Source organism: Microcaecilia unicolor, chromosome 12, assembly GCF_901765095.1.
Source record: "Microcaecilia unicolor chromosome 12, aMicUni1.1, whole genome shotgun sequence".
Classification (NCBI taxonomy): Eukaryota; Metazoa; Chordata; class Amphibia; order Gymnophiona; family Siphonopidae; genus Microcaecilia; species Microcaecilia unicolor.
In genome coordinates, this window is record NC_044042.1 from 88,245,587 (window position 1) to 88,273,219 (window position 27,633).

Here is a 27,633-nt window from a genome sequence, read left to right on the forward strand (position 1 = left end):
CATCCTCCTTCCAGGATGTTGTGACACAAGCCTAAATCTGATATGATGTTATGGACAATTTCTCATTTCCAGTCAGGAGATTTGCAGATGTAACTAACTCTCCTGTAAAACTACAGCCCTCTCCAAGTGGGATAGGTCTGTGCACACCATGACAGGAATGAGCCAAATAAGAACATAAGAATAGCCATACTGGGTCAGACCAATGGTCCATGTAGCCCAGTATCCTGTTTCTAGCAGTGGCCAATTAAGGTCACAAATACCTGACAGAAGCCCAAATAGTAGAAAGATTCATGCTACTGATTCCTGGGGCAAGCATTGGCTATCCCCATGTCTATCTCAATAAAGACTATGGACCTTTCCTCCAGGAACTTGTCCAAACATTTTTTTTAACCCTAGATACACTAACCGCTGATATCACATCCTCTGGCAATGAGTTCCAGAGCTTAACTTATTCACTGAGTGAAAAAATATTTCCTCCTGTTCATTTTAAAAGTAGTACAATGTAACTTCCTTGAGTGTCCCCTAGTCCTTGTACATTTTGAAAGAGTCAAAAAAATCAATTTACTTTTACCCGTTCTACACCACTCAGGATTTTGTAGACCTCAATCATATCTCCCCTCAGCCGTCTTTTTTCTAAGCTGAAGAGCCCTAACCTCTTTAGCCTTTTCCCATACGAGAGGAGTTCCATCCCCTTTATCATTTTGGTTGCTCTTTATGAACCTTTTCTAATTCCAATATATCTTTTTTGAGACACAGTGACCAGAACTAAATGCAATGCTCAAGGTGAGGTCACACCATGGAGCAATACAAAGGTCTTACTTATCATCCCTTTCCTAATGATTCTTAGCATCCTGTTTGCTTTTTTGGCCACTACCACACACTGGGCAGGAGATTTCAGTGTATTGTCTAGACACCTAGATATTTTTCTTGAGTGCTGACCCCCAAAGGTGGACCCTAGCATCAGGTAATTATGATTCGGATTATTCTTCCCAGTGTGCATCACTTTGCATTTGTCCACGTTAAATTTCATATGCCATTTGAATTATCAATCTTTCAACTTCCAGGATATGCTAGGCATGACCTCAAAACTTCCAGGATATGCTAGGCATGACCTCAATCTCTAAAACTTATTGTTAGTGCTTGCCTTAATATTTTCATGATGTGAAACAGCAACTGGATCACTCTGGAGCAGTGTCATGTGTCTGCAGACCAGAGGCGTAGCCAGACACCCAATTTTTGGGTGGGCCTGTGTCCAAGATGGGTGGGCAGAAGAACCCCGCCCCGTCCCACGGGTGATTTTGTCTCATCTTCGATCACCTGCATGCCATATGGTCTCTCAAACATCCCCCCTCTCCTACATACCTTTTAAATAGCAGATTTTCACTGGCAGCGAGCAGCAACTATTACACACCGCTCATGTTGGCCCCACAGCCTTCCCACTGATGCAACTTCCTGTTTCCACATACGCAAGAATATGTCAGAGGGAAGGCTGTGGGGTTGGTGCGAGCAGTATATATCAGTCACAGCTTGCTGCAGGTGAAGATCTGCTATTTACAAGGTATGCAGAAGGAACAGTTGTTGGGAGTTTTCAGCTGGTGGGGCTTGGGAATTCCTGCAGCCACATCATAGGTGTATGGCTACTGGGTGGACCCTTGGCTACGCCACTGCTGCAGACTGGACTTAAGAACCTGAAGAATCATATGGTTCCCTCTAGATGCTAGCATTTCCTGCCTCAGAGTTCCCCTACATGAGTGTGTGAAGCTCTCTTGTTCCAGCTGTTTACCTCATGGGGGAGTATGCAAGTCCTGATCTCCTAAAAGTGCTAGCGCTAATATCTCTGTGCCACAATCACACTAGTAACTTGGCTCCACTTAGCACTACAGCCTCCACTGTGGTGGCTGTGGTCTGAGCTGTTTGACGTGTTACATAGAACCGGCACACTTCTCCAGTGTCAAGGCCTAGCACTGTTCTCCTCTTTGAAACCAACCAGTGTCATTTCTGGACACTATCCTTAATTCTTTTTTTTTTAAACTTTATCTCTACCAGACAGTGGAAGAAGGAGGGGGAGAGAGACACAAATAATTCAAGCATGGACTGGGGAACAGTGATGGAAACAGGGCAATTGACCAAACTGCTTTGTTAAATTTTTGGACAGTTCAATTGCCCCCAGACAGATGAAGAAACAAACAGACAGGCAAGACAGACATTCTCAACCCTATTTGAATAATTCTTTCCATCTTTCACTGGGTTGGAATGAATAAAAGAGCTACTATGCTGCTTTCGACTCCTGACTTGTAACTTTTATCTTATCCTTATGTGTCCTTCTGTCTGTCCTTCCCTTATCCTTTTTGGTCCTGTCTGTTTGTCCTGATTTAGATTGTAAGCTCTTTTGAGCAGGGAGTGTCTTCTTCATGTTCAATTGTAAAGCGCTGCGTACGACTGATAGTGCTATAGAAGTGATTTATAGTAGTAGTAGTAGTAGTAGTACCATATTAGAAAAGGTTCTGGATCCAAGACAGTGCTATGAAAGAATGCTTTTGACTGTGTTCTAAGAGCTCAAAGTGTCTCTAGCTCTGCCTGTACCACTACCCGACCGAAAACTAAGGGTAAAAGGAAAAGAGTGAGCTGGATGTACCCTTCTGAGCCTCATCTGTTCCCCAGTTTCAACAGTCCACACTGTAGGCATTGCAGAATCCTCTTGTACCTGCTCGTTCTGCTGCTTCCACTCATGCTGAGACATGCCGGGTTGCTGTCTTCACTGTGGACAGTGTGAAGACAGCAACCCGGAAGCAGTTCAACCGCAGAAGAGTTGAGTAATTTGAGTCCAACTAAGGAGCTAGATCTTCCATTGTCAGAGGACCTCCCACTGGCTGTTTCAATTAACCTAGAAGATACATCGAGAACACTTGCTGTTTCATCGGTACACAAAGATTTGCAAAGATTGTTGCATACTTGGAGGCTTGGGAGATTAAAAGACCTGGTACTGTGACTTCAGAGTCACTCTGGGACACCACCTAGGGCTTAGCTATTCCTTGTTAAAATTATCTGGAAATTTTATAGAACATTTAACTACAGTTATTGGAGTCTCTTTATAAAAATATGCAACAGATACAAAATCTTACTGCAGTTAGGTATGCAAAGTCCAGGTCTTCTATATCATTGTGTCTACATTCTGGGAATGCCCCTGACCTGCACATTCCCTTCCCATGGCCATGTCTCCTTTGGAGTTGCACACTGTGAAATTTAGACACACGTGTTATAGAATACGGCCTATGGCAGATCCGTGCGCAATTCCTACTTACTGCCAATCAAGGGAAAGGAAAGGGAAATGGGCCTTTCTGAGGTTTTTGCAACTACATTCAAAGCGGTTTACATATATTCAGGTACTTATTTTGTACCAGGGGCAATGGAGGGTTAAGTGACTTGCCCAGAGTCACAAGGAGCTGCAGCGGGAACTGAACTCAGTTCCCCAGGATCAAAGTCCACTGCACTACCCACTAGGCTACTCCTCCACTAGCAACATTCCATGTAGAAGCCTGCCCTTGCAGATCAGCAATGCGGCCGCGCAGGCTTCTGTTTCTGTGAGTCTGACACAAAAACAGAAGCCTGCGCGGCTGATCTGCAAGGACAGGCTTCTACGTGGAATGTTCCTAGTGGAATAGCAACATTCCATGTACAATCTCAAATAGTAGCAACATTCCATCTAGAATCTACAAATAGTTTCAACATTCCATGTAGAATCTCAAATAGGGAAATGGGACTTGATATGCTGCCTTTCTGAGGTTTTTGCAACTACATTCAAAGTGGTTTACATATATTCAGGTACTTATTTTGTACCAGGGGCAATGTAGGGTTAAGTGACTTGCCCAGAGTCACAAGGAGCTGCAGTGGGAATCGAACTCAGTTCCCCAGGATCAAAGTCCACTGCACTGCTCCTTAACTCCAATAATTGACTTATCTCCTACGTGCGGCTCTGGGATCTGCAATCTACACAGAATGCAGAGAATAGTGTATTTGGTGGGTCCACTCATCATAATAAACCATTTAATAAAAGTAAATCATTTAAAAAAATGTATAATATCGGTCAGGCTTTGCACTTGTTAAGTAGCATTGCTTATGGGCTAGATTCTATATATTGTCCCTAAAAAATAGGCGCAAAGAAAAAACAAATGCCTAGGCATGTTCTATAAGGTACACCTAAATTTAGGTGTACTTTTTAGAATAGACCTAAATTTCCATGCAGTTCATAGAATACGCTGACTAAATGTAGTCACGGGCAGCTATGCCAAGTAAAACCTGGTGTAGATGCCAACGCTTAAATTAAGCACAAACAAAATGTATTCTAAAACAACATGCATTCATTTTAGAAACGCCCACAACCCACCCATTCCACACCAATGGTCATGCCCACTCTTCAACTATGAAGCTTAGAATTTATGTGCATCACGTTATAGAATACGCTTAGACAGTTATGTGCGTAAATTCTAATTCAATAATTGTAGGTTAATTGGCAATTATCAGCGTTGATTGGCTTAACTAATTGTTGCACATGCAGATCCAGAATACAACCAGATTTGTACACGCAACTTAAGGCGCACTATATAGAATCCAGGGCTATATGTATAACTAGTAATTTTGCACAAGTAAGTGGAGGACTTTGGAAACCTGCCTGTTTCCGGGAACTGATGTGGCAGATATCCTCCAAGACTAATTTTTGACATTCAAGGCCATTTTACATAAGAACATAAGAATAGCCATACTGGGTCAGACCAATAGTCCATCTAGCACAATATCCTGCTTCCAATAGTGGCCAATCCAGGCCACAAGTACCTGGCAGAAATCCAAATAGTGGCAACATTCCTTGGTACCAATCCAGTGGCTTCCCCATGTCTATCTCAATACTAAGGAATTTTCCTCCAGGAACTTGTCCAAACCCTTTTTTTTTTTTAAACCCAGATATGCTAATCACTGTCACCAATCACAGGGCAAGCAATGGATTCCACCATGTCTCTCTACTAGTATGCACTTTTCCTTCAGGAACTTGTCCAAATCTTTTTTTAAACCAGAATATGGTAACCACTTTTACCATATCCTGTGGCAATGACTACTACTACTACTATTTAGCATTTCTATAGCACTACAAGGCGTACGCAGCGCTGCACAAACATAGAAGAAAGTCAGTCCCTGCTCAAAGAGCTTACAATCTAATAGACAAAAAAATAAATAAAGTAAGCAAATCAAATCAATTAATGTGAACGGGAAGGAAGAGAGGAAGGTAGGTGGAGGCGAGTGGTTACGAGTCAAAAGCAATGTTAAAGAGGTGGGCTTTCAGTCTAGATTTAAAGGTGGCCAAGGATGGGGCAAGACGTAGGGGCTCAGGAAGTTTATTCCAGGCGTAGGGTGCAGTGAGACAGAAGGCGCGAAGTCTGGAGTTGGCAGTAGTGGAGAAGGGAACAGATAAGAAGGATTTATCCATGGAGCGGAGTGCACGGGAAGGGGTATAGGGAAGGACGAGTGTGGAGAGATACTGGGGAGCAGCAGAGTGAGTACATTTATAGGTTAGTAGAAGAAGTTTGAACAGGATGCGAAAACGGTTAGGGAGCCAGTGAAGGGTCTTGAGGAGAGGGGTAGTATGAGTAAAGCGACCCTGGCGGAAGACGAGACGGGCAGCAGAGTTTTGAACCGAGAGGGGAGAGGTGACTAAGTGGGAGGCCAGCAAGAAGCAGATTGCAGTAGTCTAAACGAGAGGTGACAAGGGTGTGGATGAGGGTTTTGGTAGAGTGCTCGGAAAGAAAGGGGCGGATTTTACGGATGTTGTAAAGAAAGAAATGACAGGTCTTGGCAATCTGCTGGATATGAACAGAGAAGGAGAGAGAAGAGTCAAAGATGACCCCAAGGTTTCCAGCTGAGGAGACAGGGAGAATGAGAGAGCCATCAACAGAAATAGAAAACGGGGGGAGCGGGGAGGTGGCTTTGGGGGGGAAAATGAGAAACTCGGTTTTGGTCATATTTAATTTCAGGTGGCGTTGAGACATCCAGACAGCAATGTCAGACAAGCATGCTGAAACTTTGGTTTGGATGCAAGGTGCGATATCAGGGGTAGAAAGGTAGATTTGGGAGTCATCAGCATAGAGATGGTAGGAAAAGCCATGGGATGAGATTAATGAACCAAGGGAAGAAGTGTAGATAGAAAAGAGGAGGGGACCAAGAACAGAACCCTGAGGTACGCCGACAGGCAGAGGGATAGAAGTAGAAGAGGATCCACCAGAGTGAACACTAAAGGTGCGGAGGGAGAGGTAGGAAGAGAACCAGGAAAGGACAGAGCCATGGAATCCAAGTGAGGACAGTGTATCGAGAAGTATGCTGTGATCGACAGTGTCAAAAGCAGCGGAAAGATCAAGAAGAATGAGGATGGAATATTGACCTCTGGATTTAGCCAGTAATAGGTCATTGGAGACTTTAGTAAGCGCAGTTTCGGTTGAGTGGAGAGGGCGAAAACCAGATTGTAGTAGGTCAAGAATAGCATGTGAGGAGAGAAAATCAAGGCAGCGGCGGTGAACAGCACGCTCAAGTAATTTGGAGAGAAAAGGAAGGAGGGAGATGGGTCGGTAATTAGAGGGACAAGTAGGGTCGAGTGAAGGCTTCTTAAGGAGAGGTGTGACCACAGCATGTTTAAAGGCAGCAGGGACAGTCGCAGTGGAAAGTGAGAGGTTGAGAATGTGACAGATAAAAGGAATAAGAGCAGGAGAGATGGCATTAAGAAGGTGGGTGGGAATGGGATCAGAGGAACAGGTGGTACATTTTGAGGAAGAAAGGAAAAGTGTAGTTTCCTCAATAGTACTGTAACTTCAGGAAAGGAGGAAAGGGAATGAGGGGAAGGAGAGAGAGGGGAACGGACTAGTGGAGGGAGAGGTGGTGAGGTAGAGAAAGCAAGTTCCAGAGCTTAACTATCCTTTGAGTATTTCCTCCTGTTCATTTAAAAAGAATTTCCATATTATTTCATTGAGTGTCCCCTGGTCTTTGTACTTTTTGAGGGTCCCAAAAAACAACAACACAAACAATCTGCAAATTCCAACGTGGAAAACAAAACAACAGATGAATATAATGCGTTACTTGCAGAGGCTTCATATGATTAGACACATTATTGGTCTTTTCGGATGGGCTGGTTTTTTCTTGTATGAACATTACAATTGTTCCTATTGGAAGTTTTCCATTTTATCCCCTGAAGCAGCCCTTTTGGATGAAACACGGCCTGTTTCGGGGATTATTCTGGTATCATTAATAAAATCTTTGGATGTTATATTGATCTGCTGTTTTGTTTTCCACTTTGTACTTTTTGAAACAGTAAAAAAAATTGATTCACTTTTAGCCGTTCTACACCACTCAGGACCTTGTAGACTTCAATCACAGCCTCCCCCCCCCCCCCCCCCTCAGCTGTCTCTTTTCCAAGCTGGAGGTAGGCACAAAATTCTATATAGCTTGCCCAAAGTGGGGTGGAATCCCAGATCGGCACATAAGTTAATGAGCCAATCAGCTGTTAACAATCAATAACTAGGAGTTAGGAACAGATCTGCCATATGCCCTATTCTATAACACACGCACAGAGGAGGTGTGAGCATGGGAGGGTCACGGAAGGGTCAGGAGTGGTCCCAGAATATAGGGAAATAATGTGTGCCTAAATTTCACATGTGCAACTCCAAAGGATACGTGGCCATGGGAAGGGAATGTGCAAGTTAGGGGAATTCCCAGAGATATAGACCTGGAGTTGCGTGCCTAACTGCAGTAAGATTTTAGGGTTTAACAGTTTATTTAATTCAGGATCGAGATAACCATATATCGAACAACTGAACAGCAAGTCTAGGCAGAACTGTCAAGCTGATACATATGGCCCTGTTTACTAAGCCGTGCTATAGGCGCAATAGCGGTTTTAGCTTACGCTAACACTACAGACACTCATAGGAATATATGAGTGTCTCTAGCATTAGCGTGGGCTAAAACCGCTAGGGCCCATAATAATGAGCAAACAAAAAAGAAAAACACCCGACCTCATAACCCTTTTTCTTTGAAACCACACCTGAAATGGCCCATTGCCTGGACTCTTTTGACCCCAGGCCATCTACTGAAATGAGCGTGACCACTAATTTTCTAATCCCCCCTCCCCAGAGGACCCCAAAACAGTCTTTTGTGAGACAATAACCAAATTATGATAAACTCTGGAACTTATTCAGTACTGCGCTTCTGGCCTTATGTGATATATTTCCTAAATAATTCCAAACAGACATAAAAGCCTTTTTTCGTCTTTGGGTAGCTTGAGCAGACCGTGTCTCCCGTAACATTACAGCATGTAATTTATTTCTCCAATACCAAAAGGAGGGAGGTACATTCTGCAACCAATGATTAAGTATACACTTCTTCCCCAGTGCATAAGCTTTACTAAGAAATAAGTGAGAGTATCAGGAAGCCCATATCTGCAGTAAAATTTTGTATCTGTTGCATATTATTATGCAGGAGTGGAGGAGTAGCCTAGTGGTTAGTGCAGTGGACTTTGATCCTGGGGAACTGAGTTCAATTCCCACTGCAGCTCCTTGTGACTCTGGGCAAGTCACTTAACCCTCTATTGCCCCTGGTACAAAATAAGTACCTGAATATATGTAAACTGCTTTGAATGTAGTTGCAAAAACCTCAGAAAGGCGGTATATCAAGTCCCATTTCCCTTTCCCTTATTATGAAGAGAATCCAATTTGGATGCTTGTTACTCTAACTTCTCTGAACAAGCCACAACTACTTCAGTAAATGTAGTTACTGAAATTCTACAAAATTTCCAGATATTTTTAACAAGAATTTAGTTAAGCCCCGGATGGTGCCCCAGATTGACTCTGAAAATCTTCCAGACCTCCAAGTATGCAACAGCTTTCCCCTTGTACCAGAGAATATCACTTACAGTTTGCAAATCTTTTTGTGCCGATGAAAGAGCATGCTATTACTAGCCTAACTGCCATTAATTGGTTGCCAGCATTTACCCAAGCTTTTGGCAGGCATAAGTGCTTGAGCTCAAATTAAACGTGGGATGCATGCTAGGCTAGTATTCTGTAAAGGTCCTTCCACGCAGAGCACACTTTGCAGAATCCTAGCTAAATGCCGATCATCCTGACACCTAACTTTGGCACCATTTACTGAATTCCTCCTTATCTCCCTAATTCTATAAAAGTCACCCAAAACTACACATGCAAATTTTGGCACATTAAATGAGATAATTAGCGCCAATAATTGGCTTTTTAACAAGCACTAGCACTAATTAGATTTAAAAGAATATGCTCACGTAAATTTAGGCAGGAGTTGAAAAAGGAGGCGTGGAAATGGGAGTGTCATGGGCAGAACAGGGGCGTTCCTTACATTTTAGCATGTTGTTACAGAATAAGGGGGGATATGTGCCTAATTTAGGCATGTATATTTGCGGCGTGTATATTTGCACTATGTATCAGCTGGTGCAAATGGCTGTACCTAAAGTTAGGCACGATCCCTGGGCTTAAACGCTATTCTATAAACTGCGCCTAACTTTAAGCGTGACTTACTGAACAGGGTGTTTTCGGCACCATATATAGAATTCACCCCTATATGTGTACAGACGCTCTAAAGTATGGAATATATGTATACCCTGAAAATTTGCCCAAGTGTCTTACAAATGTCTGTGTGCCTTTTCTAAAATCACTACTTCCATGTGCATGCTGATATACATATGTAAATCCATTTTTCACATGTACAAACAGACAAATCTTTCACAATCAGCTCCTACAGATCTGTGCCCATATCTCACAGTCTCTCTGTCCGTGCCTTTGTAAGTCTCTGCCAATGTTCCCTCTAAGCTGTTTATGTGCGTGCGAAAACTGGTCAGAAAGGGAGGGCACACACCTAGCAACTGTGTGCACAAAGTTGTAAACATAGGCTATACCGAACACATAGACGGGCATAATCGAACGGGGACGACCATCTCTAAGGGTGCCCATCTCTGAGGACGTACCCGCGAAGGGGCGGAGCATCCTGTCTTATCGAAACAAGATGGGCGTCCATCTTTCGTTTCGGTAATACGGTCGAGGATGCCCAAATCTCAACATTTAGGTCGACCTAAGAGATGGTTGACCTAAGAGATGGGCGACCTCAGTTTTCGCCGATAATGGAAACCGAGGACGCCCATCTCAAAAACGACCAAATCCAAGCCATTTGGTCGTGGGAGGAGCCAGCATTCGTAGTGTACTGGTCCCCCTCACATGCCAGGACACCAACCGGGCACCCTAGGGGGCACTGCAGTGGACTTCAGAAATTGCTCCCAGGTGCCTAGCTCCCTTACCTTGGGTGCTGAGCCCCCCAAAACCCACTACCCAGAACTGTACAACACTACCATAGCCCTTATGGGTGAAGGGGGGCACCTACATGTGGGTACAGTGAGTTTCAGCTGGGTTTTGGAGGGCTCACATTTACCACCACAAGTGTAACAGGTAGGGGGAGATGGGCCTGGCTCCGCCTGCCTGAAGTGCACTGCACCCACTAAAAACTGCTCCAGGGACCTGCATACTGCTGTGATAGAGCTGGGTATGACATTTGAAGCTGGCATAGAGGCTGGAAAAAATGTTTTATTTTTTATTTTTTTGGAGGGGTGGGAGGGGGTTGGTGACCACTGGGGGAGTAAGGGGAGGTCATCCCCAATTCCCTCTGATGGTCATCTGGTCAGTTCGGGCACCTTTTTGAGGCTTGGTCGTGGAAAAAAAGGGACCAAGTAAAGTCAGCCAAATGCTCATCAGGGACGCCCTTCTTTTTCCATTATCGGCCGAGGACGCCCATCTCTTAAGCACGCTCCAGTCCCGCCTTCAGTACACTGCCGACATGCCCCCGGTGAACTTTGGTCGTCCCCGCGACGGAAAGTAGTTGAAGACGCCCAAAATCGGCTTTCGATTATGCCGATTTCGGCGACCCTGAGAGAAGGACGCCCATCTCCCGATTTGTGTCGAAAGATTGGCGCCCTTCTCTTTCGAAAATGCCCCTGATAGAGTCGAGTCAGAAAACTTCTGCACAAAGGGGCCGATATTCAGACTGTGGGAGTTAGACCGGTTAACTCCAGCAGTTGGCGATAAACCCAAATATTCAATGCCGGGCCATTTCCAGTGACCAGCATTGAAAATCCGTTTTATTTTTGGCTGGTTTAAAGATAACCGGCTAAGTCAGATTTAGCTGGTTATCTTTAAGCTGGCTAAAGATATACCAAGTTTTCACATGGTCAAATATGGCTGCGAAACCTGGTTTAAAAATTGGCAGATAGCCAGTTATATCGGCTATCTGCTAGCTGCAAACAAGGGATATTCAGCGTGAGATAACCAGTTATCCCCTGCTGAATATCGGCGGATAGCTGGTTAAGCGCTATTTAACCAGTCAGCAGCCATTCTGACTGGTTAAATAGCGTTGAATATCGGGGGGGGGGGGGGGGAGGAATGTTTTTCATGCTCGCATGGGCAAGCAGAAATGAGAGAGAACATTGGTCTGTGCCTATGTTTTTATTTCTTCATGCCTTTGTACATTTATGCATGTCTACCAAAGCATATGTGTTTTTTTTATCTCGGAATGCATGTGTCTGTGTAATGAGGGGATATGAAGAAGACAAGGCATAGAATGATGCTAATTTGCATGAAGCTGAGCTGGCTTTCTCCATGAGAGGACTCCAGGCTGCACTGATCCAATAAATAATACACAGCATGTCCTGCAGCACTGGGTATCATACTGCTCCACCCTGGGCATGACAGCGCCAGGAAAGTGCTTGCTAGGCTGCGAACAGTGGGATTAATAACGCATCAATTTTAATGCCCACATCTTTTTTTTTCTGCTTCACAAACAGCAAAGTGAATGTTTGAGGATCTCAGTAGGGGGTTAATGAGGACTCTGATTAGTTATTCAGATTTCACTGCATGATCTCAATTTATCCTAGGGGAGGAGGGATGAGGAGAAAAGAGCTGAAAACCTAACAGCTTCCAGAGAGGAATAGAAACATGCTGTTTCTTTACACTTACACAGAGTATCTCCTCATAAGATTTTCCATTCTCCAATGCAAATATCCATACTGGGGTTGCAGAAAATCCTTAGAGAGACCAGCAGAAGATTTATGCAAAGATGATGAAGCATGAGCTTGAGAGAACCTACCGGGAATCTTTGTTGGTCATACTTGAACCGACTTATGTGGCCTGCAAAGCTCATGTCAGTTTTGGATAATTCTTACACTAGTTTGACAAAAGATTGCACAGCTCTAGAGTTCAGCTCTCTCAGTTTCATGCATTCGATAGAAATACCAAGTCAATATTCAAAATGATTTATCCAGTAAATTTGGGGAGTTTAATTTGATTCTCATTCATTTTTTCAAGTCTCTTGGCAATACAAAGAGGAACAATTCAATATAAAATGCAAAAAAAACCCATTGTAAGATCTTAATCAATGCAAGCTCTAGGATCAATTACAGACAATATGAAAATTCTACAGAACAATGTTATCATTTCCATAGAAAATAAGGTTATCAATAGAAATCAAACAAAATAAAACATGGAAAAGAAAATAAGATGATACCTTTTTTATTGGACATAACTTAATACATTTCTTGATTAGCTTTCGAAGGTCACCCTTCTTCCTCAGATCGGAAATAAGCAAATGTGCTAGCTGACAGTGTATATAAGTGAAAACATTCAAGCATTACTATGACAGTCTGACAGGGTGGGAGGATGGGGTGGGTCGGAGGTATGCATGGGGACATCAAAGCATATCATTGATATTCTAACAGGATGGGTGTGGGTAGGTGAGAGGTGGGTGATAAACAGAGAAATATAATTTTATGGTTTATATGGGCTAGAAAACCCAGATCCTTATTAAGTCCTGTCTGTTGGGTGTCAAAATGTTCAATCATTCTGACTTCAAAGGTCTTGCATTCCTGTATTGTTTTAAAGTTACCTTTCAGGATTCTTACTATGAAATCACTGGTGCAGTGTCCTGGTCTTGTAAAATGTTGCCCACTGGGGTGGGAACCTGACTGGCACCACCTATCTTCATGTGATGTCTGTGCAGATTAAATCTTGTCTTAAGCATCTGGCCTGTTTCTCCAATATAGCATCCTTCGTTACATTTCTTACACTGAATGATATATACCACATTGGAAGATGAGCATGTGAAAGATTCCTTTATGGTGAATATTTTTCCAATGTGAATGACTGTAGGGTCCTGTGAAATGTTTTGGCATAGCTTGCAGCTGGATATATTACAGGGAAATGTGCCCTTCTTTTCCTTTTCAGTCTGTGTTGGGAGTTTACTTCTGATTAGCTTGTGTTTTAAGTTGGGTGGCTGTCAGAAGGCCAGCACTGGTGAGGATGGGAATATCGCTTTCAGTAATTCATCTTCCTGGAGTAGAGGCTGTAGGTCTCTTATGATTTTCCTCAGTTTCTCCAGCTCTGGGTTGTATGTCACTACAAGGGGGATTTCTGTCTGTGGCTTTTTTTTTTCTTTGTACTGTAGCAGATTTTTCCTGGGTGTTTTGAGGGAGGAGGAAATATTCTTAGAGATTATTTTGGGGTTGTAGCCTTTCTGTTTGAAGGATGCAGTTAGGGTTTCAAGGTGTCTGTCTCTATCCCCTGGGTCCGAGCAGATGCGGTGGTATCTTGTGGCTTGGCTGTAAATAATGGATCTGTTTGTATGTGAAGGATGGAAGCTGGAGTTGTGGAGGTAGCTGCATCTGTCTGTGGGTTTCTTGTTTATAGATGTTTGTATACAGCCATCACTGATTGAGACTGTGGTATCCAAAAAATTGACTTTTTCTGGGGAGCAGTCAATTTTGAATCTGATTGTAGGATGGTATATATTGAAGGAATAGTAAAATTGTTTCAGAGTTTCTTCCCCTTCCATCCAAATCACAAAAATGTCATCGATGTACTGGTAGTATTTTAGAGGTTTGGTCTGGTGTGTATTCAGAAATGTCTCTTCTAGCTCAGCCATAAAAAGGTTGGCATATTGGGGTGCTGTCCTGGTGCCCATCGCAGTGCCCATTATTTGTAGATAGATATCATTGTTAAAGCAGAAAAAGTTGTGAGTTAAAATAAATTTGATTAATTCTGTAATAGTTTCTGGTGAGTATTGATGGTCCAGTGTGGATGTTTTTAGGAGTCTCCCACATTCAGCTATGCCATCCGCATTTGGAATGTTGCTGTATAGTGATTCTACATCCATCATGACCAGAAGGGTGTTTGGTGGTAATTGCTTGATATTTTTCAATTTACTCAGAAAGTCTGTGGTGTCTTGTATGAAGCTGTTAGTTTTGTGTACGAGAGGTTTCAGAATTCCCTCTATGAATCCAGATATTTCCTCCATGAGTGTGCCAATACCTGATATGATTGGTCCGCCAGGGTTTCCAGGTTTGTGGATTTTGGGTAGCATGTAGAATGTGCCCACAGAAGGCTGGTTTGGTATGAGTTTCTTCAGATGAGGTTGCGCTTGTGTAGGAAATGATTTGATAAGGTCTTTTAGCTGTTTTGTATAATCCTGTATGGGGTTCTCAGTTAGTTTCCTGTAGTATTTATTGTCTGAGAGCTGTCTGTTACCACATTTGCTTATTTCCGATCTGACGAAGAAGGGCAACCTTCGAAAGCTAATCAAGAAATGTATTAAGTTATGTCCAATAAAAAAGGTATCATCTTATTTTCTTTTCCATGTTTTATTTTGTTTGATTTCTATTGATAACCTTAAGAGTGGACTAACACGGCTACCACACCTCTCTACTCATAGAAAATAAGTAATAAAGCAACCAACCACTTAAAGACTAGCCAGCTTTTTCTGCTTCAAGAGCACTATATTTCTCCAGAAAACAATTCAAGCCTATATCAGTACCGAAAGGCCCTTCAGTCATGGATACCACAGCTATTCAGCATTATACAGAGAGGCATACTCGAACAGCGTGCCCAAGTTTTCCTGATGGCGTCCTCGCAGGATGTCCTCATGAAGGGGCGGGGAAACCCGTATTATCAAAACAAGATGGGTGGCCATCTTTCGTTTCGATAATACGGTCAGGGATGCCCAAATCTCAACATTTAGGTCGACCTTAGAGATGGTCGACATAAATGTTGAAATGATCGACCTTAGAGATGGTCGTCCCCGGTTTTCGGCGATAATGGAAATCGAGGACGACCATCTCAAAAACAACCAAATCCAACTCATTTAGTCGTGGGACGAGCCAGCATTCGTAGTGCACTGGCCCCCCTGACATGCCAGGACACCAACCGGGCACCCTAGGGGGCACTGCAGTGGACTAACTGATGCACTAGTTGAATGGAAAAAGCCCTTCCCTTACCGATCCCTTAGCAATTCGGAAAGGAACGGGCATGCATGAAGGAAATCGCATACTGCTCATTGTTAGCTCATTTGCACACGATTTCCTTCCTAAGGAGAGGAAGCCAGGGCAGAGCAGCCAAGCGTTAAGCGTGGCTGCTCTGCGCATGCCAAAGACGGCTTCATACACGCAGACAAGCTGCGTATATAATAGCCATCTACAACCTTAAATAAATTGCCATCTACAACCTTAAAAAAACACAAGTCCAGGTCAAAATGTCCAAGTGCTCGTCAGGGACGTCTTTGTCTTTATTTTTTTTTTTTTTTGAGTATGGCTGAAGGATGTCCAATTGTTAGGTGCCTTCGTTATGCCTCCATCCCTGCGACTGGCAGTTGAGGACGTCCAAAATGTGGATGTTTCTGTGAGAAGGATGTCCATGCCTTTGCTATGCCTCTGACACCCCCTTTATTTATTTGGATTTTGGATCACAAGTATCAGCAGTGGGATTTGAACCGGCCACCTCTGGCTTTCAAGACCAGTGCTCTAACCACTAGGCCACGCCTCCACTCCCCTCCCTTGAAATTTGGCCTTCCCTGTGGGGGGGGGGAGGCAGTTCAGGACATCCAAAATGTTTGAAGGACGTCCACGCTTTCGCTATGCCTCCGCTGACACACACACACCTCCCCCCCCCCAGGGACCTGCATACTGCTGCGATGGACCCGAGTATGATATTTGAGGCTAGCAAAAAAGTTTTTAAAATTGTTTTTTTCAGGGTGGGAGGGGGTTAGTCACCACTGGGGGAGTCAGGGGAGGTCATCCCAGATTCCCTTCGGTGGTCATCTGGTCAGTTCGGGCACCTTTTTGAGGCTTGGTCATAACAAAAAATGGACCACGTAAAGTTGGCCAAGTGCTCATCAGGGACGCCCTTCTTTTTTCCATTATCGCTCGAGGACGCCCATGTGTTAGGCATGCCCCAGTCCTGCCTTTGCTACGCCTCCGACATGCCCCGGGAACTTTGGTCGTCCCCGCGACAGGAAGCAGTTGGAGATGCCCAAAATCGGCTTTCAATTATGCTGATTTGGGTGACCCTGAGAGAAGAACGCCCATCTGCCGATTTGTGTCGAAAGATGGGTGCCCTTTTCTTTTGAAAATAAGCCATATAATTAGTTGGTCTAAGTCAACTAGATTTTAAAAAAATCAAGCTGCAATATTCAGTGGCACCTAGAGTATGACTCGGGGACAAAGTTTGTCTCCATCCCCACCCCATCCCTGCAGGTTCTGTCTCCGTCCCCGCCCCGTACCCGCAGGCCCTGTATCCATCCCCGCTCCGTCCCAGCAGGTTCTGTCCCCGTCCCATCCCCGTGGGCTCTGTCCTCATCTGCAGAAGCCTCGAACATTTATGATTTTATATTTAAATCTTTTAATTAAAATATAAAATGAAACAATATGCTGTGCAACTGTTGTGTATAAATTACAAATAGAGAACAATAACAACAATGAGCCCTCCTTCCCACCACCACCCTCTACACTTCTAACCCCAACAATAGGTGATTTCTACTACACCAAGGAATCCTAATTCACACTGTTAAAATGTCCAGGGGTATAAAATACAACCCGTTCTCTATGCCCTAGAGGGGAAAAATATGCCCTATAAAGCACTGTTATGTTTTGTTTAAATCTGTGGATAAATAAGAAATCATCAACAATCTCAGGATTCAATCTAGCTCTCCTGTCTTCCACAGTCCTTCCTGGAACTGAAGTTGTCTTCTTAGAAGATGTGCTGGTAGCAGGATGTACAGGATCCCCCATGTAAATTTTGTAGTTGTGGCCAGTATGTTTGCTTGTTTTTCCAAAAAAAATCAAAATATCTTTGTAGGTATCACTTAAACATAAATAACAGTCCAGTTCATTAACAGGCTTCAAAGTAGAAAATGACACGGGGACAAAGTTTGCCCCCACCCCGTCCTGTGGGATCTGTCCCTGCGAGCTCTGTCCCCGTCCCTATCACCGCGGTTACTGCGGTTCCCCGTCCATGTGTCATTCTCTAGTGGCACCGACTTCAAGTGTAATTTCATAATAAGCCAGCTAACTTGTGCAGTAAATATGCAATTTACACTGATTTTCGGCAAAACTATGCACACACATAATTTAGTATGCACAATGGGTCTATATTAAAAGTGATTTTAATAGCTAGGAGAGGCTCCTGGCTGTTTAAATCACCTGTCCAGGGCTAACCGTGCCACTGAATATCTCCTCTAAACGCCTATGCCAAAACTGGCTAGTTACGAACAGCCTGGGGGCAGTTAGCGGTGATTTTTAGTCCACTAACTGGCAAAGTCATCACATAAGGTTAGGGAAGCAAAAGATCTAATTTTATGTAGTAAGTTAACTGGACAGTGGTCTAAATATCAGTCAGTGCCTGATTAACTTCCAAGTTGGCAGACATATCTAGATATTCAATGCCAGGGCCGCACGTGCCCTGCCATTGAATATCTGGGGATAGTTCAGTGAAGCAGCTTGCTAGCCGCTTACCACCACGGGCTGAATGTCAGGCTCAATAATGTTAAAAAAGTACACATGCATAGTTTTGAAAATCCAAACTTATTCATCAGAACCCTCCAATGCCCCAGGTACAAAATAAGTACCTGTAAATAATATGTAAACCACTTTGATTGTAACCACAGAAAGGCAGTATACCAAGTCCCACCCCCTTTCCCTTTAAATTCAAACCCCACTTGAACACTTCTGCTCATCACCTGTAAAAGAATGCAAAGCATGGAACCCCACTATAATGCATCCTGCAATAACACAAACTTGTATATAATGCGAACATGTCATGGCTCCCCCCCCTTTTTTTTTTTTTTTTAACACACACCTCCTCTGTCAGCACTCCACTTTGGTTTGGCTACGACTGTGCCTGAGTGAAAAACACTCTGGGCAATTTCATGGCATGCTCGAGGGGGGGGGGGGGGTCCCTTGCGCCTGCATGGGAAAAGGCAAGGTCTGGCAATGCAGCTAAAGGCCCCCATACGCCTGCCGTAAAACCACTCAAGAAGATTTTAGGCTTTTCTACAGAGGGCATGTGGATAGCTGAAGAGGCGTTAAAAATATCTGAACATGTGCATAATGGTATCCTAAATTGGGTTTCAATTGATACATGAGTGCAGTACTTACAAGCCTGTCACAGATGAAGAAACTGTGGCAAAAGTTCAGTGAAAGGAAAGGGGAAATGGGACTTAATATACCGCCTTTCTGAGGTTTTTGCAACTACATTCAAAGCGGTTTACATATATTCAGGTACTTATTGTGTACCAGGGGCAATGGAGAGGTAGGTGACTTGCCCAGAATCACAAGGAGCTGCAGTGGGAATTGAACTCAGTTCCCCAAGATCAAAGTCCATTGCACTAACCACTAGGCTACTCCTCCCCTCCAGAGCAAAACCACTGTGGTCAGAAGTGAAAATTAAGGATGAGGAAGATGGTGATGCTCCTCCTGCTCCTCCACCCAAAGCGTTGGAGGCTATAGAACATCTTGAGGCAAGTTTGAGATGGCTAAAAACTCAGGATGTGGACAGTATCAAAACTTTACAGCTACAAAACATCTTTTATTTTGCAAGAATCTAACAGTCTGCATTAAGAAAACAGACCATATATATACATAAAGCAGACACATGTGTGTGTTTGTTTGTTTGTTTGTTTGTTTGTCTGTGTCCAAACTCCTCCGGCCCCCGAACAGCTATGGCCACCCGTTGCCGAGGTTATTGTGTAGTTTGAAGTGATTTGATTCACGGAGACACTCAGGGGAGGGTTGCAGATTGGAAAGTTCTTTCTTGTTGCTAAGTGACAAACTGCTTGGGACAGGGTGAGGGTTCCGAGACTGGTGGGGAGGAACATGGACAGCGGCTGTGCAGTTGCCCTCTCTCATTCTCTAATACCCTCTTCCATAACAATTTCAGTACAAGGGGAGTTCAGAGAATGCTGGGAACAGGCTAGGAAGTGTGTGTGTATGTGTGTTTGTGCATGAATTCGGTACCCTGCCAGGGGAATGCTCCTCGAAAAAGGCGGGAAACTGAATTTCAATATGCCCTTGAAAAGAAGGCTGTGTTTTGACAGGAAAATGGTGAAAGCCAAATGGCAGGCACTTGCTAGACTGAAAGAAACAACTAATAAAAAAAAAATCAACCTAAACAAATTGATCGGAAATTAAAAGTTAGTGCTGGGTAGGGATCCGGTCTTCACATTTTCTGATTTAAGGGAGCATTAAACTAGATGTCAATGTCTCCCTTTCTCACACACCACTCAGCAAAACACCCCAGTCATAGCCATTCTCACACACGCCTCACTCACACTCACCCGTTCTAATACAGCACTCAAAAAAACACTCCACTCACACTCAGCCAATCCTCACACACCCCAGCGTAGCACACCTCCATGTACACTCACCCCTCGGCATACTTATATAGTGTTATTACAAACAAATAAACTTTGCTTTTCTCAATTACAAAGTACTAACCTATCACAGAGCAATGCCAGCGGGCACAGCTAGTGCTAGATAAGTCCCTGCACTAGTATTGTATCTTCCATTAATGTTGTATGTACAGTAGTTCAGTCACCTCAAGTGAACTTTCATAATGAACTGAATTGTGTTAATGCTATGTTGCCCCCCCCCCCCCCATTTTACTAAGCCACACTAGCGTGCCGACACAGCCCATTCAAAGTGAATGGGCTGCGTCGGCATTAGTGCACGGCAGCCGCTAGCATGGCTTAGTAAACAGGGGGTTGGTTTTTAGCAAAGAAATGTTTAGCAACAGATCAATATGTGGTTCAATTGTGTTCTTCTTTCACTGAGAAATAAAAAAAGAGAGTCTAAAGTACACCAAACAGACAAAGCAGAACAAGAAGCACAAAAAGATCTTAAGGAGCGGGATAATGTGAGATTCTTTATTAGGAAGACCCGACACGGGTTGTGTTTCGGCGATTATTTGCCTGAATCAGGGGTCTGACAAAATACAAAAATCATAATGAATAAAAACATGTAAAGAATTAAAAAATATAGATAGATAGATAGATAGATAGATAGATAGACAGACAGACAGACAGACAGACAGATAGATAGATAGAACCAACCTGAAAGGGCATGAATGGGTAATACAAACTGAAGCATTCCTAACATAAATACATATAAATACATACCAAGTATATATATGTTATAACATGACACACCTAGTAGTTCCCATAACATATTTTAAAAATAGTCCCATAAGGATACAAAACATAACAGATAAATAATAAAAATAAATACATAAATACAAAATAATCAACTAAAACATCAGAAAAATTACTTCATCTAAAAGAACATGGCAGGAGAGAAAAGAAAACATTTTAAATACAAATGAAATCTATAAATAATACAGCTTAGAAACAAAGACAAGCCATACCACCATGAAATAATGCTGCCTAGGTGACCGCAAGAGTTTGCAGAATTCTTAGTAAATCAGTTAAGAGTCTGCCAATAACAGGGCTAATTTATAAATAAAGACACTGTGAATAAATAGTATAAAGAAAAGAATGAGATGAGAAAGAAACCACATAAATGAACCAAAAGTACAGTGAAACCCCGCTATAACACAATGATTGGGACCCATAAAATATTATTGCATAAGAACCGAGGTCGCATTATAGTGGAGGGGTCAATGATATATTGGGCACATTTGCTGTCTTTTGTTGAAAAAAGTGTTCAACAAAAGACAGCAAATGTGCCCAATATATCATTGACCCCTCCACTATAATGCGACCTCGGTTCTTATGCAATAATATTTTATGGGTCCCAATCATTGTGTTATAGCGGGGTTTCACTGTACGTTTAGCCATATTTACTGTAAGCAATTTTATTTATTTATTTGTCATTTATACCTCACATTATACAACAGTCAATTGTCTCAATGTAGTTACAACAGAACTATAAGGAAAAAAGAAAGGAGACAATCGAAGAACTGACATTTTGTATCTAACACTGTATAGATTACAGAATGATTCCATCTATGCTTGAATTACATATTGATTGATAGCAATTAATACTGGAAAATGGTGTAGGTTTGACGATCGATAGGCTGTTTCCCTTTAGGAACTTTTACTAGCAGCAGTCATGTTAGTGTTAGAGGGAGGTGGATGATTTCCCATTGGGCATGACATCATGGCTGTTTGGAGTTGTTTGGTAAGTTGGTTCATTTATGTGGTTTCTTTGTGGAAGTGTTTATTGAAAAACAAGGCTTTTAGATGTTTCCTGAACTTTATAGAGTTAGTTATGCTCTTTTGGTAATGAATTCCAGATTTTCATGCCTTTGCTGAATGCGTGGTTTTGTATTTGATGCCCTGACGCTGAGGGAAGTGAAGAGTTCGATAATTACGGGCGTCTTGTATTGAGTTACATGTTGGGAGGCTGATTAAAGTTATCATGTAATCCGGTGCTAATCCATAGATTATTCTGTAAACTAGGGTGCATAGTTTAAAGGAGATCTGTGCTTTAATTGGGAGCAAGTGGACATCTTTCAGTAGTGGGAATGCTCTGTCAAATTTGGATTTGTTGTATATGAGTCTTGAGGCGGTGTTCTGAGCTGTTTGTAGTTTTTCAAGGGTTGAGTCTTTACAGCCTGCGTATATGGCACTGCAGTAAACCATGTGGGTCAGCACCATGGTCTGAATTAACATACGGAAGATTGTTGTGGTGAAGCAATTTCTTAGTTGTTTCAGCTTCCACATAGGGTGGAACGTTTTTTTTGTGACTTTGTCAGCCTGTTTTTCAAGGCTCAATTCGCAGACTAAGATGACTCCTCAAATGTTCAAATGATCTGCTATCTGTAGCCTTGTTCCATCTAGGTCTACGGACAATATGGTGTCTTTGCAGCGATGTGATGTTAGTACTAGCCATTGGGTTTTGTCTTTGTTGAATTTGAAGTCTGTATAACACATCATTTCTGCACATAAATCTCTGTTTTATGCACATTTATGGCTTTTAAACTGACCCCCCCCCTTACCAAGAAATGTGTCTGAATATCCGGTTAAAGTTTATTAACAGCATACAGCGCTAGCACTGAGTATTGACCCAGAAGATCTTCAAGCTGTTTATATGTCTGTAACGTGCAGATTCAGTGGAGCTACCGAAGTTGTAGTAAATGTGGTTTCCTTAGCACATCTGTCCTGTAAGTAGCTCAGTCAACCAGTAAAGAAAAAAAAAACACTACCAGTTCTCCTGAAAACTGCCACCAGCATGGTCTATCAGAACACATTTACCATGCATACCTAACAGCCACGGTGGCAAGCAAGACCGATGAACAGATACCAGAAGCCTTGACTATGATCCAAATGATTAGCAACACCAGTAGCGAAAGGGGTACAAACCTCTCACATCTTTTGCCCGTCTGGCCCTTGTAGACCACTTGCCTGTCTCCTTTCTGATCACATAACAGCCATTCATAGTGTGCAACTTAAAGCACACACATCTTACATTGTTCCTCACGGAGTCCCAAGGCCAGAGAGATGGCTGAAACTTGACTGAAGCTTCCTCCTTCTTGGCCCAGTCCTGCTCCCTGGCAACGGATCCCTCGTCCTTGGAGCCCGAGCCATGGCTGAATTCGAGCCCGAGCCATGGCTGAATTCGAGGCGCTGTGCCAGGTACGCCAGGTTCTGGGCCCCCAAAGGATTAATCCTATTCTGTACCCAAGTACTAGGTACCCATTGGCATAGGTAAATATCTAACTTTTTACAGGCTGGGTGGTGGTGCATGGATCAGTGTGTCAGTTTGAGCAGCAGGGACAAAAGCTACTAGAACTGCTAGCATGGGACAGGAAGGTACAACTAGAAACCTAGGAGGCAATAAAGACCAGTTTGGAGGGAGAAAGGGGGTGCTAAGGTCAACATGCATGAGTATGAGGAAAATTACTTATTTATTTTTATTTGTCACATTTGTATCCCACATTCCCACCTATTTGCAGGCTCAATGTGACTTACATAGTACCGTAGAGGCGCTCGCCAATTCCGGTATGAACAAATACATAGTGATGTTGTGGTTGAATAAGGTCCATGTGTAACAGACACATTGGGGAATCGCAGAGAGGAAGAGTTATTTTACGTCCTTTACGGGCTGTGGTTTCATAGTGTTGCAGGGTTCAGGCATTTAAGTTGGGTTGGTAGGGTATATCTTTTTGAACAGGTTAGTTTTTAGTGATTTCTGGAAGTTTGTTTTCATGGCTTTTGGTAGTGCGTTCCGGAGTTGTGTGCTAATGTAGGAAAAGCTGGATGCATATGCTGATTTGTATTTGAGTCCTTTGCAGCTTGGGTAGTGGAGATTTAGGTATGTTGGTGTTGATCTTGCTGTGTTTCTGGTTGGTAGGTCTATGAGGTCTGTCATGTATCCCGGGGCTTCTCCGTAGATAATTTTATGAACCAGGGTGCAGATTTTGAAAGCGACACGTTCTTTGATTGGGAGCCAGTGCAGTTTTTCTCGGACGGGTTTTGCGCTTTCGAATCGCGTTTTTCCAAATATAAGCCTGGCTGCCGTGTTTTGAGCGGTCTGTAGTTTCTTTATGATTTGTTCTTTGCATCCTGCATAAATTCCATTGCAGTAGTCTACATGGCTTAGTACCATTGATTGTATCAAGTTGTGAAATATTAAACCAACCCAGACAGTGTATAAAAGCAAAGCGCCAGTACAGCTCTTACGTTATTTGTAAATTCCGTAGCAATATTCATTTAAATAGCACAGCTGAACACATCTCTAACTGGCAACCATGCTGGCACCTGATTTTAAAAGTGTAATTTATCCATTTCGTGGTATCACCTCTAAACATATATCAGTTCATACTCTGCCCCTTCTTCTATAAAATTTGGCTTTTTAGTGAGTTAAATGGCCCAACTATATCCATATATGCACTGATAATACATGCGTATGCGAGTTATGCATTAACCACCTGTCAACAAACACATAAGTCACTTTGAAAATCATATCAGGCCTTGGAAAAGTCTGAACTATACTGGTTTAAATATTTGTGTATATTCATCACCACACTAACCGAATAACGAGCGGTGACAAACATACAAGAGCAGTGTGACTGCTGCTCACTCTACAGAAAGTAGCAACATTCAACTGCTTTGCGATTTAAGTTAGGACAGACTTTTCACAGGCTTAATCTGAATATCGTTAACTATCCGTAAAGTTATGCAGAATTCCATCCCAACAGTCTTTAGATGGTGCCAGAACAGCTGCAATAATTTCACAGCTAGGGCACTTACATGGATATCAGGTACTGCTATACAGATACGTGTTTTTAAATATCGGATCAGATAATTTGATTAAATCAAATATATAATGATATTACTGAGAACGGGGCTTCAGGAGTCCTCATAGATCAGACACAGTTGTGTGCAAACGTTTAGGAACTCAGGCCAAACCGTATGTTTCAATAAATTCCTCAGTGTAAAGAAACTGACACAACCTTCATCTGTACCAGGAGGGTCAATATTTAAATGCCGCAGTTGTCCTTTAAATGCTGGCTGTGGTGTTTAAATAAAAATCTAGTGCCAGTGAGCATTTATTTAGCCACCACTGGCATTATTCCTGGATATTCAGTGCCAGCCCGTGTCCAGGCACCAGCACTTATTTGGGTTTATGTAGCCAGCTACCTCTTATGTGGATAAGTGCGATATATATTTTTTTTGTTACATTTGTACCCCGCGCTTTCCCACTCATGGCAGGCTCAATGCAGCGGGCAATGGAGGGTTAAATGACTTGCCCAGAGTCACAAGGAGCTGCCTGTGCCGGGAATCGAACTCAGTTCCTCAGTTCCCCAGGACCAAAGTCCACCACCCTATCCACTAGGCCACTCCTCCACTCCACTTACATGGTCCGATTTGATCACTAAACATAGGCAGTTATGTGTTGAATATTGGTACTTAACTGCATAAGTGCTAACTCCACCCCTAGGCCACCCACAAAATGGCCGGCTTTTAATTTAGTGCTCTGTGGTGATATTCAGTGGCACTAACCAGTTAAGTGCCACTGAATATCAGCAGATAGCCCTAAACAAGTGAATTAACCGGCCAGGAGCTGTTTCTGGCCAGTTAAATCGCTTTGAATAGTGACCACCAGTTATACAATAATGCTGTCTGGATCCTGAGTGGTGTTCAATATCCAGAAAGAATAAGGAGCACCAGCGTTAATCCTGATAATGGTGATATTCAAACCACTATCCAGATAAAGCTAGCACAGTACATAGGAGTTTGAATATCACTGCTAACCAGATAACTTTGGCATCCATCCGAACTCCACCTCAGACTGCCCCAGCAGAATGTCCTAATTTTATCAGGTTGGTTTGAATATCACCGCTGTCCAACACTGATTTCAGGATATGTGGCGTAAGCTGATATCTGGATGCCAGCGCTGAATATCCAGTTCTCATAGATTTAAAATAAGAAAACTATTTGATCACGAGTGTCTAAGCTTTTGCATAGAGTTGTATATGCTGATGTTATCTAGTTGAACATGCCAGTGGATAGAGACCCTGGTGCTTAGTGAGCATAATAAACACCTGTGAAAAAAAACTGCCAATTGAATGTTGCTGGGCAACAAACTGATAATAGTCAGGAAAGCTGAGACTTCATGCTTGAGTAATACTAATATGAAAGAACGAACAATGGTCGAAGATGTCCTCAGTGTTGCAACTAGTGAGGTTCAAAGCTTAGAGGTGAGGCTTGACTCAATTTTTGATCTGGATTCATTAACTAGACCTGGGTGGGCTCTTCTGACCCTTCCCCCTTGCTCAGAATCTTTCCTGCCCCTCCCCCATAATAAAAGATTTATCTTACCTTCCTCTCCACCCCCACATCCAACATCTCTCCCTCTCTCCTCACTCTCACCCATCTCTGCCCCTGATCCTAAAATGTCTGCATCTCTCTCCCTTCCTCCCATTGCAGTCTATCCATACCTACGCCACTGTCTGGATCTCATATCACAACAGTCTATAATGCTTTTTGCAAGTAAGAAAGGTACAACAGTTCTGCCTTTTCTTGGACACTCAGACCTCCAAGGCAGAAATGCACCTCTTTATAGTATCACTGTTGGACTATTGCAATGTTATGCACTGACTTACCAGTGAGGCTTACCACCAGACTGCCGATGATCCCAAAACGTTTAGCAACAGCAAGCCTAAAATAAAGCACAACATAGCAGAATTGGCTTTCTGTTATGACTAGACGTGAATTCAAATCTCTTGCAAAGACTTTCTAAAACCTTGCTAGAAACAGCAGTGTAGAGGTTGACCAGTAATTTTCAACCTGATTCACCTCAAGTGACCGATTCTTTAAAAGAGGTCTAACAATTGCTCTTTTTAAAGAATCAGGAACTAAACCTTCAAATAAAGATTTATTGGCTGTATTATCACATTTTTTCAACAACAATATCCTTCATGGCTTTCAGTACTGAAGGGGAATAGTTGTCAAGCAAGAAGTAATAATTGTTCACATAAGAAAAAAAAAAAGAGCCTTTGCTTGACGGAAATAGACTGAAATTACTTCAGCTGAGATGCTAACATAAATGGAGTTTTAAGAGGTAATGTCTTCTGATCATATTGCATTACTATGCATGCTTCTTTTTCTGAAAAACCTTTAGCGAAGTCTTGGCTATTCAAAAATAAGGGGACCTTTTACTAAGCTGCTTAGGCACCTACGCGCGCCCAATGAGTGTTAATTTTGATTTACCGCCCAGCTACCACATGGCCCTTGTGGTAATTTCATTTTTGACGTGCGTCTGCTACGTATGCCAGAACATATTTGCATTTTCCATTGCATGGCCAGTAATCGGGCGGTAATCAGCATTCGACGCGCGTAGACCATTACCGTTCGGTTGCTGTGTGAGACCTTACTGTTAGGTCAATGGCTGGCAGTAAGGTATCAGACCCAAAATGGCAAAAATGATAAAAAGCCATTTTTTTACAGATGTGCCCAAAACAAGCGTCTACACTACCGCAGGCCATTTTTCAGCGCACTTTGTAAAAGGGCCCCTAACTCACTTGATGCACTAGGTTTCCATACTGCAACCAGTGTATATACAATGTGTTACAATTCGATAGTTCTATTAAAATACTCCCTGTTAACATTCAAATGTGAAGAAAGAAGCTATGTCGGAGATACAGGCCAAATGCTTAAAACAAGAATCAACCAACACAGACACCATATTAAGCAACATAAAGCTAACCAGGGTGACATCTCTGTAGGACACCATTTTGCAAGACCAGAGCACTG

At 42.8% G+C, this 27,633-nt stretch overlaps 1 protein-coding gene across 7 annotated transcripts in view; it reads right to left on the minus strand.

The window, feature by feature from the left end:
• Positions 1-27,633, minus strand: part of PKNOX2 (PBX/knotted 1 homeobox 2) — a 765,290-nt gene that overhangs the window by 358,966 nt on the left and 378,691 nt on the right. For 6 of the 7 annotated variants that reach the window (XM_030220835.1, XM_030220833.1, XM_030220836.1 and 3 more), the window contains exon 4: positions 26,484-26,539. The gene's annotated coding sequence lies outside the window, so the exon portion shown is untranslated. Of the gene's footprint in view, positions 1-18,514; positions 18,560-26,483; positions 26,540-27,633 lie in introns of those variants that run through there. The other variant, XM_030220832.1, reaches the window with a different exon arrangement.